This window comes from Dermacentor silvarum, chromosome 1 (genome assembly GCF_013339745.2).
Source record: "Dermacentor silvarum isolate Dsil-2018 chromosome 1, BIME_Dsil_1.4, whole genome shotgun sequence".
Lineage (NCBI taxonomy): Eukaryota > Metazoa > Arthropoda > Arachnida > Ixodida > Ixodidae > Dermacentor > Dermacentor silvarum.
In genome coordinates, this window is record NC_051154.1 from 233,601,734 (window position 1) to 233,614,214 (window position 12,481).

The window sequence follows — 12,481 nt, forward strand, 5'->3', positions numbered from 1 at the left end:
GCGAGAGCAACCTGGTAGGCCTGCCTGTGCGCAGTGTGAGCGTGAGGCGCATGTTTGTGTGCGCGGGCGTTCGTGAGTTGAGTGCGCCGTGCGTACGTGCGTGACGCAGCGCGACGCAGCGCGAAGTTCGTAGCGGAGAAGAAAAAAAAAAAGCGCATGTTGGTTTCGGTTTCGCCCGCGCGCCAGCGGTGGCTGGCTTCACCGCAGTGTCGGCGGCCGGTTCGTTCACACCAAGGCGCGTTCGCGAGCCGGCGCACGCCCTGCCAGTCGTCGGCGACGCAGAGATGTAGGTCGGCCGGGTTGCAGCTGGCCTGCCCTCATCCCCGGCTCCTCGGGAGGAGGGGGCGGAGGGCAGAGAAGCCTTTCCTGTTCTGTCGCGTTCGTGTCGGCGTGCCTTGCGTGAATGCCGCGTGTCGCGAATGAGAGAAGAGACGCATTTAAAAAAATAATCAAGAAAAAATGAGGAAACGAGACAGGGATACGCGCGCGTGTGTGTCGAAGTGTCACGTCTCCGAGGCGAAGAAAGGTTATCCAATATTTGCATGGAAAAGGCCGAGACCGTGACCTTGCCGACACGCGGCGCGCGTTTGCTTTTGAAGAACGCCCGTGCGTTCACGCGCCAACCCCCCATCCACGCTTCTTTACTGCGGGCGAAGAAGAGACTCGGGCTCACACGACGCGACAAAACAAGAACACTTCAATAAGAAAGAGAAAGGAAAGAAAAAAATGTGGCAAATAGTTCGAGAACCAGAAGGGAGTGTGTGTGTGTGTGTGTGTGTGTGTGTGTGTGTGTGTGTGTGTGTGTGTGTGTGTGTGTGTGTGTGTGTGTGTGTGTGTGTGTGTGTGTGTGTGTGTGTGTGTGTGTGTGTGTGTGTGTGTGTGTGTGTGTGTGTGTGTGTGTGTGCGATAGTGTGTTGACGTGTGATGTCGTTGCTCTGAAGAACGCGCGACGCCCGCTCGAGTGCTTACATGCCACGAGCGAGGGTCCTGTCACTTCACCGCTTATAGTTATACGCTGGGTGGTTCGCTTCGCACGCGGTAACCACTCGCGTGTTTTGCATTCACTTTCGCTCGTGCTTAGGAAATGTGTGGGGCCTCTCGCTTTGGAAGACGACGCACCCCGAGGAACGCGCTGTTTCGTGGCGATATGCACAAATTATGCCGACAATTGGGCGTTTAGCCGCGGTAAGCGCTCCTCCAGTGTCGCATCAACATTTATATCAGGAGTGCGCAGAAAGCTGGGTTTTAGTGACACTATATAGGCTGCCCCAGCGGCTTAGCAAGGCTAGACAAAATAAGGCTGCAACATCACGCATGTTTATTTGACGCTATTTCGTGTACGGGGTTTATGACATCCACAGGCGCTACAGTAATTCGAATAAAGCAACTTTGAACGAGATAATGGAAACGCAACGAAAACGCCGATGGGAGTAATTGAAAAATAAACTGTACATACACCAGCAATTTGCAACTTTACGAATTAAAAAGAAAAAAGACCAATGCCCGTATTCCCAAAAAACTCTTTTGCTCGTAAGAGAAAATCTGAGCCAATTCTGATGCTGGTGATATTATTAACAAAGGAGGCCGGTGAATGGCAAAGAGAACTTATGAACGAACAGCTTTGCGAGTTCGACCCCCGGCCTTTTTCTCCGATCGATAAGTGAAATGCTGCATGCGTTTACTATATACTATTTGAACAACCATTCTTTTGGAATGTTAGAAAAAAAAGTGTATTCTCGGGCGACACTCCATTTGTAATATTCACTAAAATAATGCGCATGAGAAGCTACACTTTGTAATACTTCCCACTTGCAGGGTGTTTCACTTAACTTCGGTCAAACTTTAAAAATATGCAAATGTGACGTAGTTGGACAGAATCAGTGGAATGTTGTTTGCCGTCGCTTGGAGATACTGAGATTATTTTTTGCATTCCGCCTAATTGGATAATTAGTCTAAATAATTAATCAACTTCTCAATTATTACAGTTAGATGAAAAGTGTCAATGAGAAAATTGTAAAGCAGCATGAAAAACTCCCAATACAGTTTCTGCCTGCAAAACTGTCTCGAGTGGCCAGTCGCGCGGCAATTTTGCGTGTATTCACGGGCTTCTTTCAGGCTCGGAAAAACACTCTTATGTAGCACGTATATTGAGCAACAGAAAGCTGTGTTGGGAGTTTTTCATGTTACTCTACAATTTTCTCATTGGCACTTTTTCTCTAACTATAATAATTGAGAAGTTCATTAATTATTCAAGACTAATTATCTAATAAGCTGAATTCAAAAAATATTCTGAATATCTCCAAGCGACAGCAAACAACATTACCTTGGTTCTGTTCAGCTACGTAACATCTGCATATTTTTTAAGTTTGGCCCAAGTGAAGTGAAACACCCTGTATGGCGCCTCGTTATATTACGTACTAGCTGCATGCTGGCGTATATTTTCATTCGTTATACCGAAGGAATGCTGTTCATTATTTATTTTGCAGAGCGCTGCGGTCCAGCAGGCTAGCGGTACTCCGTGATCTCCGATTGCTTACATTTGTATGCTTATATACGAGCTGAACAAAAATGCATAACAGTTTTCTATTAGTTTCCTCTGAGGAGAAAAATGCGAAGCTAAAGAAAAAATCGTACAATACCAGAAAGAGATCATCTAATTACTTTCACCGCTATAATGCAATTCAGGTTTTATTGCCGCATACTTCCTTCTATCCGCGACATCTTCAGATTCTTCAAAAACGATAAACCTAAACACGCTCACCTTGACTGCACAAGCGCGCACGTTCTCAATCTTCGTTGTCTTCGTAGCGCCTCTGACACGTCATAAAAACGTTTTCCTTCCCTTTAGCACCCGCCGAGCGTCCATTACGTATATACACAATGTTTGTTTTGTTGCCTCGCTTGCTTGTCTGCTTGCTTGTTTGTTTGGTTAGTAAGTTGTTTTTTTTTTTTTTTTGTCTGTTGGTTCTTTCTTTTATGGATATAATGCGATGCGGCCTCATTTAGGGCAACGTAACATCTCCTTGGGGTACAAGACCTCATTATTTCCCGAAGTTATATTTTTTTCAATGTATTTACCTTTTCGGACCACCGAAAGAAGTCTGGGCATCATCGCCGAGCAGGACAACATTACCTAAGTGAACAAGCCTTCTTCTCTCTATTATTTTCCTTCTTTTTTATATCGACTCAGACCGGGCCGGCGGGAACAGAAATGCTTGGTTGACCGGCTTCAGAGCTCCAGACAAGTAAACGAAACATACGAGCCACGTCTTGTTTTTAATCTTTCACTGCAGATGCGTCTTCCTTTTTTTTTTTTTTCCGGCGTAAGAGCTACCTATACTTCCAGTTGGACAGCTCCTTGTCGTAGCAACTGATTTCAGCAACGGCGACTGAGGAAACGTGGTTTGCATCCTCCTTTTATTTACGTCAATGATTTGACCCAGTTACGTGATTTCCTGTAGAACCGTTCGGTGGCCTAATGTAGAGCGTTTGACGAAGAGCCGCATGCGGACATGTACCGGTGGTCTGTTCGCTTCAATTCGGATCTTGGTAGACAGACAACCAAAGACACCGAAAAGGTGGCACACCTGATTATCTCGCACACTACGTGCGCCAAAGCCGACAGATGTCCAGCCCTTTATTTTCGCTTTCGCTGAAATTGGAAGCGAAGCGTATTTGTCACCGTAATAAGCGTCGATCGCTATTCTCTGCAACTTATGGATTCGCATTAATAGTAAGTGATATTAGGAAGAAGCATAACAAATACAATAATGTCATAAAGCAGGAAAAAGGACACTAGTGGCTCAAAATGAAAAGATTTGCGATGAAAGAACTAGAGAGAACAGGCGCGTATTTATGCTGCATGCATTTTGTTATACAAATGCGACTGATGAAGCCTGAAATGGGCCTCAAGCGGCCAGTCGCGCGGCAATTTACATGTATTCGCGGGCTTCTTTCACGCTCGGCAAAACACTTTTATCTAGCACGTATTGAGCAACAAGAAGCTGTATCGGGAGTTTTTCATGTTTCTCTCCAATTTTCTCATGGAAACTTTTCATCTAATTATAATATTTCAGAAGTTGATTAATTAATTAAGACTACCTATGTAATTAGGCGGAATCGAAAAAAATCTTAGTATCTCCAAACGTCGGCAAACAACATAACCTTGGTTCTGTCCAGCTACGTGACATTTGCACATTTTCAAACTTTGGTGCATGATAGTTGGGGACACTCTGTGTACGCTCATCAAGGTGTCTGTGCGAAATTGTGGTTGTGTATAGGAAACAACCGATGCGGTAACTGTCCGCGTCCTGCGTACCATGGCACGCGACCGGCTCCCCCTGCCTCCTACTATACCACTCGTTACGGCGTTGCCGGGACGAGGAGGACCTCCCAGCCGGTGAGAGTCGCGCGTCCCCCGGCGATTGCTGTTCACTTTGCGGAAGCTATGCAGCTTATTCGTGTCGGTCAGTTAGTGCTCACTGCAGCAGGTAACTGTCGCTATTCTCGTCTTGTTCCGAAATGTAGCAATCATTTCGTCTTCCTCATTGGCAATTATTGGGAGTCGCTGTGATTTCACTAGCTTCGGACAGCATCAGTCATGTATGCGAGAGCGTATGTGATTCGCCCATCGCCTCCTAAGTACGTACTCGCATAACGCTGCAGTCGGAAGCTGTGTCGAGAACGCTCCTCGCACCACACATATTATATTCCGAGCACGTCTATCTAGAGCTTTGGCGATAGCTCATTCATCCCTCTCTCAGCTATACGCCTGGGTGCAGAGGCCTCGCTTCGATCCCCGGAATGGATTGGATTAGATTTCGGTCTACGATGGCGCATACCCACTGCGATGGATTGGCCAAGATTTGGATTGTATTAGTAAGTTGTCGATACTTAAATTGGTAAAATTGTCAGGAGGAAATGTATAAAAATAACGTAGGAAGAATTTAAGAGAACCTCCTTGAAACAACTATGAAATCCTCTATGTCTGAGCGAACATCCCTGCGGCAGTTTCCGAGGGAAGAGGCTCCTAGTGGAAGTATATTTAGAATGGAAAAGCTTAAACCAAGTTGTCTGCTATGTTGTGTTTTGTTTTTCTCTTGAATCACGGCTTATACTCACTATGAGGGATTGACCAAGGCTCGGGCCGATAAAGCTAATGAATGCAGAAATAAATAATACTAGCAAATTTGACAAAAAAGACTAATTTCATGTGACAAAATGCAAGAAAATGTTGAACGTAACCTGAATTGAAATGTACTAAAAGTAATAATAGGAAAGTAAGATCACGGTGCCGCTTGGGCACAGAAGGTATTTCCTTGTCTCCTCCTCGTTATTGTGAACATGACTTGCGTTGGGTTTTATTGACAACTCTACTTGGCGATTGTCCTCGGAAGTTCGCTAGAGTTGGACGGGCCTGTGTAGAATGTCGCTATAGAAACAAACAGTTCAAACTTTAAAGTCGCTACAGAGGAACAGCGCAGGAGTACGGCGAGTGAGGCACAAAGGAAACAGACACAGCGCTGTACTTTCAACGAACATATGTTTTGCCCGTGGACTGGTTTTTTTATACCGATCGCCACAGCAAAACAGGAAAAACCAGGCATAGATTATGTTCTCCTGTAGCAATCAACAACCAACATGCCGAATTCGTAACGCTGCTCAACTTTAAGGTAAGTGTCGCAAAGCCCCGGATAAATACCGCAGCTACAGTTTTCATCGCGCTTCACTTACATTCCAGCTATATAAGTGGAATATGTTTCAAATATTTTTCACTTACCTGAAGGGGAGGACGTTCCATACATTTGAACGTCTTACTTGTTAAATTCACATGACAATAGATACATGGAACAATGAGTTATAACATGTATCTCAACTATCATGAACCAGGTTTTTTTTTTTCTTCTTTTTTTTTCAAGTACGCAAGCTTTCTATGCGGATGAAACCATTAGTATATCACTAGCAGCAACAAGAAGAAGCGTCTCGTATTTTTGTCGTCTTCCTGATTAATTAATTTGTAATTTACAATTAACTAACTTTTTAATTACTTTATTTACAGCAGACATGTCAACATAATATGATGGAGAGACTTAGGCAGCATCAATTTCAATTGTTTGCGATATGCTGTGTTTTTTGCGGTTCTTCTTTTTTTTTCACGTGTTTCGCGTGTCACGTGGTGTGTTGTTATTTTTGGCGGGTTTTCGTTAACACGCGGAATACAGAGACGCGCAAGATGGCATGTGGCTAGCAAACGAACTTGATATTTTTGAAGTCGCTCTAGCCACTAATGTTGGCAAGTCTGCCTTAAATGTAGTAATTAAAAATATAGTAATTAATTATTAAAATTAATTGTTTAGGAAGAAGACAAAAATATCGAGACGCTCCTTCGGGTTTCTGCTAACGACATGCAATTGGTTTCGTCCACACAGAAGGCTACCGCATTGAAAAAGTAATAATAAAAGAATCAGTGCACGATAGCTGGGAAACCCTATATATAGGTTTATGGATCAGTGAAATAGCCACTTTTATCCGCAACAGTGTTACTCATACGTATACCAGATAGCAGTGCCTATTGCACTGGAACACAGTTCTATAAACGTATTTCGGTGCATTTAAAAGTTAAAGGTTCAAATACGTGAAACGTATTTCCCCATATTTTGTATTTTTATGCGGAACGCCGTTTCATTTATGTAATGTGGAAAAACATTAAAAAAGAACATTTCACTTAAGCATCTCGGCCCGAATTCACAAAACTTCTTACGCTAGACTTTTTCGCAAGAAAGAATTTTAGCCAATCCACATGCCAGACATATCATTAGCGAAGGCGGCCAGACAATGGCAAAGCAAACTCACGAAAGAAAAGCTTTGTGAATCTGACCCTGCAAACTAAGCGGAATAAGATTAAGATTGTACCATCGCATACACCCTCCCTATCTCCGGAGAAGTTGCTTGTCAAAAGTACGATCGTAGCCATGCATGGTCGGGATCTAGATGTGTACTAAACATCTGCTCATCAATATACCCTATATACGCTTTCAAAAATGCCCCCAAAAATTGCAGTTTGACTGGCTTTGTATGAATTACAGGTTCGTCATCACGCGAGCCACTATTGTTATTGTTCGAATAGGTATGTTGTCCTGACACACACCGAAAGAAAACTACACAGACTCAGTGGGACATTCACGTGACCTTTGCATTAAAAGAGCTCCTGTCTTCCTCGTTCGCCGGAAGCTGCGTGATAATACATTGAAGAGGTAAACGAATTCGGGCTTCCAATTCGGAAATCTTAATTCTGGGTGGTTGGCAAAGTGCAACTTGTCGCTGCGCGTGGGTTCAACTACTCCAAAAATGAATGGTGCAGGTTTTATGCCCTTTAGGTGCGATGCAGGATGCCCATATTCTGACTGTAATGATCCTATGTTAGCGAGTCGGTTGAGAAGTTCTACAGCCACTTGCGTTAGCTTTTCGGGCTTTAATTTGGCCGTGCTCTTTTGCCTTATGTGTATTCTCCCGATTCTGAATACGCCATTGCTGTGCAATTCACACTCCTGCCTTTTCAGTTGGTGCTGAATTTCACTTACGCTACTCGCGAGACTTTTGAGGTGGCCCAGAAATGCTCATTGATGCGATGTGTTTTTTTTTTTTTCATTGTAAACAATGCAAAGTGAAAAGTTAGGCCAGCATTGCCTAAAGCACAGCGCTATGCTACGCAGTTATGACGGTCAGATTTTTATAATTTTTTATGCTACCTTAGTACACTACTCTTGATACCGTCTTCCACATTTTCGGTGCAGAGTATTTTAGGTGCACATTATATCTTAGGCGCCGAGCGTACAGAGAAAGAAGGTGAAATCTTTTTTTTAGGGGTGGGTTAATATTCGAAATTTCAAATAAAGTCGAATAGCCGGTGCCATTCGATTCGTATTCAGTTCGCGAAATTAGTATTCGAAGTTGTTAAATATTCGTTTCTGCTTGAATATAAAGCACACCAACCCTTACTCGAGGCTTGAGGTAGAAATTCAGATATAATTTATACTGCTACGAATGATTCTGCTACAGGGGAACCGTGGTGACTGCGGTGCTGCACCAAATGCTGAGCAAACACGTGGAGTCGCCAACTTCGGCTGAATAATGTCCATTCATTCAGTAAGGATTTCCAGTCTTTAGGCAACCTATGAGTTTGTTTTGTCGATTTGGTCAAAGAAATTTATTATTGGGGCAATGTCACCCCATTTACATGTATTTAAAACAATGTGGGATGATGTAGGATTACACTACGCTCCTTCAACATCTGGTGACGTGCTGTTCCTTCGAGTCATTCGTCAATTTCATGGTGTGCTAGACAGGATCACCTTTCAGTTTCTTATTTACAAAATCCTTACTTAACCGCAAGTTCACTTGTGTAAAGCCATTACATGTACGAAATAATTCAAATAAGTTTTTTAAAGAAATGGTTTGCACAAGACCTTTTAATATGTTTAAAAATGTGAAAATATCCGGAATTTGAATCGAGATTTGAAGGTCGTTTTTCTCGAATATTCGTATGTGATTTCATTCGGAAAGTTCCCTATTCGAACAACTCTCAAATGAAATGTTGCGCTTTCTTTTTTTTTTTCTGGCGGGGGAGGGGGGGGGGGGCGTTATACACCCCAATCTGCTCACTTCGTCTTATGTTTCAACATCTGCTCAACCTGGTCTGATCCCAGTGGTTTGCTAGAGCAATGTTCCAGTCAGTCAGGGACAGTGATATCGGCAGCGACTTCAACACAGAGACAATGACAAGGACATTTCAAACAAATTATCGAGTCACTGTGAATGAATATAGCAGTTGTTTGTTGTGTAGAATTGTTTGTAACAATGGCAGCTGCCCACGAACAGGCAACATCGCTTGTTCGCCAATTCAGTCAGTCGTTACAGTGAACATATCACATATCGCTATATAGCGAAGGCCAACGGCCAATGACAGTTCATAATTGTCAAAAGCCTGTCAGACGTATGAATTAATGTCAGTGTAATCCCTTTAAAAACTGTGCGGTGTCGACTGCCGCTATGTCACTAAATGTAAATCTTAACATTCGCTTGCTGACCCCCTAACGCTGCATTTTTAAGCAAAACTAGTTTACCGCCTCAGTGTCTTCGACCAATCTTGTAAATCCTGACACGCATGCGCTTCCACTTTACGGAAATTTATTTTATACTAACAGTGCACAACATCTAACACCTTGCGATAAACACTGATAAAGGCACGATATTTAAGAACTTTGTAAGATTCAGCATAACCATTCTAATTACTTCGTATAATATCAAGGCAAGCTTTCAGAACCAGGCTCCTTGTTTCTTTCGCGATGATCATCGCGCTTTTCTTAAGGCATACCATAAACATAACTATGATGTCGCAGTATGAAGTTTTCGGCTGAATGAACAATCGTTATTCACTCGTTCATTCCAGTCATGAAAGTAAAGTTGCATTAAATTTGTGTCGTAAACGTCTTTTTTTCTGTGATATTTTTTTGTCTAACGTTACCCTAAACAACATAAGACATTTGTTGTGCCATGTACGATAACGTTATAACATTTGAAGTATCCAGGCACCATCAGATTCAGCATAAGAAAAAAATTATTAACTTGGTTTTTTTCCCATAATTCAGAAAAGAGAACTAGCCGACTCCTCCTATATCTTCTCAAGCACTCCTTTTAGAAATTATCATCTCTATGCTAATAATATGAATAGAGTCTTTCATACTCAAATAGAGGAATTAAAGATAGTTTGCATCGCTGCATATTGCATTATCTAATATTTAATTCCAGGCGCAGAAACATACATTTCTTTACGGAGTAAACATAACCGCAGGTACCAGAAAGCACTCGATATTGATTGAGTTGAAGGCATAATAGGGGTCTCGCAAAGTATTGAAAAAGTCGCAGTTTCGCCCGAAAGGCGAAACATCAATTGCGATAGCAAATTAGTAGAGAGCTATACGGAGTAAGGATAGTAGTTTTATCGGCTGCATAAACTTAGACGCATTCACTTACTAAGTGAATTAACAAGCATAATGTCAGCGCGCAAAAGCAAACACGAATACATCACACTCGATGACTGCAGACAACCACTGTCTAAACGCTGGCATGAACAAGCGCGGTGGCAGCGAGCGAAGGTTCGTGTGGTCTATCGCTTCAACGGAAACTGAGCGGCGAAAGCACAGCGTATAGAAAGGTAAGAGCCGTGTGGAGATCGCGACAGCCCGCAGCCGTGCAACGTACAAATACGCAGTTGCTAGAAAAGTAGAAGCCACACCCCCTCCCTCTCGCGCTGCCTTCCCTCTTTCCTGATTGAGAGATTGAGATTGAGTCGCCAGTACCCCTCGCGCTCGGCCGCAAGATACGCATTTGGTGTCGCAGCTAAACGTCGCCTCCCCTCCCTTCCTCCCATCCCCCCACGGCCTTTCGCACAACGGAAGACGTCGCGTTTGCTCTCCGCTGTGCGTTCGATCTCCGGGAAAGCGCGTGTTTCGCTCGCACATACAGCATACGGCGCGTGGCGACAATATTATCGCCCTTGGACTTTATATGGAATCTCACGGCGACGCCGGCGACGACGACGGCGATGGCAGAAAGTCGCTTGGAGTTTTCATATAATTGCTATCACAATAAAAAGCAGTACTTACTACTTCCATCTGGGTGATACAGGTTGCATGGAGCCAGTCAAATTGTCGTAGAAATGGTGATGCTGAAAGGCTGCTCACCCCAGCTGAGACATCGGTCCACTGACAAAATCGAGGAAGTCATAAAGAATCACTATATTATCGAAAGGACAACATAAACGAAACGGTGTGAGCATTCAAGCTTTATATAAGTCAATATCTACACAGTTTATTCGCCGATGCGATGATGATGCAATGCTCCAATTGGTAACTCTCAGCGTATATATGCACGCTTTCAGAAGTTTCTTCCGTGTTTAGTGGGTATTATAATATACCAACACTAGCTGACAACACTACTACCCTGGACGTATTGCTCCAAAGTCCATGCACTCGTTTTGTGTAAGAATGCCCGTGTGTAAACAGGCTAAGAAAGGCGTCACCCTAAGCTTCATCCTCTTTGTAAATAGGGGGTCCACTGTTAAATGGAATACGTGAGTGCACAGCTTTTCACATTTACCTCTCTCGTAAGAGTACAAGCGCCTATATTTGCACCAGATTACTTGTGGTTGGTGCCTCTGAATCCTTCCAATGCACCTGTGCAGTGGCATTGGTTCCACAGCCACTTGCAGCTAGGGTGCCACCAAAGTGAGAGGCGTATATTTGAGTGTGCCCTTTAACAATGAACCACACTGTACATTTAGGTCACTGCTTTCCTTAGCTAGTGAAATCCTGCGGACAGGATCGCGCCTCTATAAAGCTTGCACTTTGCTCCAAAAAAAAAAAATACTAAACACTGAGTATTTGGAGTTTCTGACCTAGCTAACCAAGAATGTAACCCTCATTTGTGAGTGATGGGCCCGCGCACGTATGTATCCAAATGAGAGGCCACGCTAATCTCGTATACAGAAAATTTACTTTAACAGGTCAAGTAACTTCAGTTTACATCCATATAAAAGCAATGCCCGGCAGACGTCCGGCTTATTTCAAGTTGTACGCTTTTGAAGATGCTAGTAGATATGCCACGCCCCAGATTCTGTATTTCTATTACCCTTAAGTAGTGGAAGGTTTACAAAAAAAAAAAGAGCATAGGGGCATGTCCGCTAAATCAAAGACGTCATTGCATGCCACGAACAATACCGAACTCAGCCTCCTGAAAACACAGCTTTCAAGACTTGCAATGTACGGGAACGGGGCCGGTTTTCACAAAACTTATCTGAAGGAAAAGCATTTCCTTATTAGCCGACGTTCCAGCGCCAGCCACTAATGGTAGCGATAGCCGTAATAACGATACGATCGTTTTGCCAAGGTCAATCACCGGTGGTACTTACGTAAGTGAAAAGGATAAGAGAAACGGAAGGGCTCCATTTTTCTGTAAGTTGCAACCATATGAAAGCATGTCAAGCAAACATGCAACCAAGGCGGGGAAAACATTGTGGAAGTTAAATGTTACATTTATCGTTGTGCTGTTAATCCTGAGGGCACGGAATCAAATCCCGACCGCAGCTGCAGCATTTTGATGGCACCAATATGCAAAAACGCCTATGTACCGTGTGTTGGGTGTACGTTAAAGAACCCCCGATGTGATCAAAATTAATCCGAAATCCCACACTGTTGCGTGCCTCATAATCATATCGTGGTTTTGGCACGTAAAAACCCCAGAATTTAACTGGTGCTTTTAATTGAAATGCAGGAATAATAAAGATAAGAAAAATAAAAGTGGACAAAAGGACAACTTGCCGTCTTTTCGTTATTGTCGTTAACTTGTCTTTGCGTAATAGAAACTTTGCGAATACGGACATAGGTTTCTGGGCTAGAGTGTTTCGTCTATACCTACTTTAAGT